Source organism: Galeopterus variegatus, unplaced genomic scaffold (assembly GCF_000696425.1).
Source record: "Galeopterus variegatus unplaced genomic scaffold, G_variegatus-3.0.2 Scaffold1964, whole genome shotgun sequence".
NCBI classification, from domain to species: Eukaryota; Metazoa; Chordata; class Mammalia; order Dermoptera; family Cynocephalidae; genus Galeopterus; species Galeopterus variegatus.
This window is the reverse complement of record NW_007728075.1, coordinates 47,086-47,738: the sequence shown is the minus strand read 5'-3', so window position 1 is coordinate 47,738 and position 653 is coordinate 47,086.

The following is a 653-nucleotide window of genomic DNA, read 5'->3' as shown; positions in this document are numbered from 1 at the left end:
ATTTCATCTGCCTCTTCTCTTCCCAATGTTGCCCTTCCCTGAGCAATTCCACCCTCTGTCCTCTTGACTACCCAAGAGGGTAATGACCCCAAACCTATATCTCCAGCCTTCTCTTCTTGCCTGTGCACCAGCCCCCGTGGACCATAAATATTCACAGTAATGAGGCCATCATCTTTCCCACAGACATGCTCCTCTTCCCTGTTGTTAATGCTGGTGAATGCTACCATCTAGTGACCTCAGCCAGAAACATGGGATATCAGCCTATATCGCTCCTTTCCCATCTTTTCCCACATCTAATTTGTATCTATTGATTTGGGATGTTTTTGCTTACAACAGTATCCTCAGTCCCTGTAATATTATCTGACACATAATAAACATTCATTGAAAATGTGTTGAGTATTTGCTAAATTATTCTAACTCTGTAGCATCATTTTTATGCTCCCCTCTACATTCTCACAACCTGCCTTTGCTGAAGTCCCCACCGTCTATAGCCTGGATCCAGCAGGTGGGCTCTCTGAGTCCTGCCTCCCAGCTGTGCTCACACTGCTGCCTGTGAGTTTCCAAAACAAAAAAATAAAACTGAGCATGTCCCTCATATGCTAAAAGTTCATTTACTCATTCCTCTCTGCCCTCGGGTAGAGCCCAAACTTCAC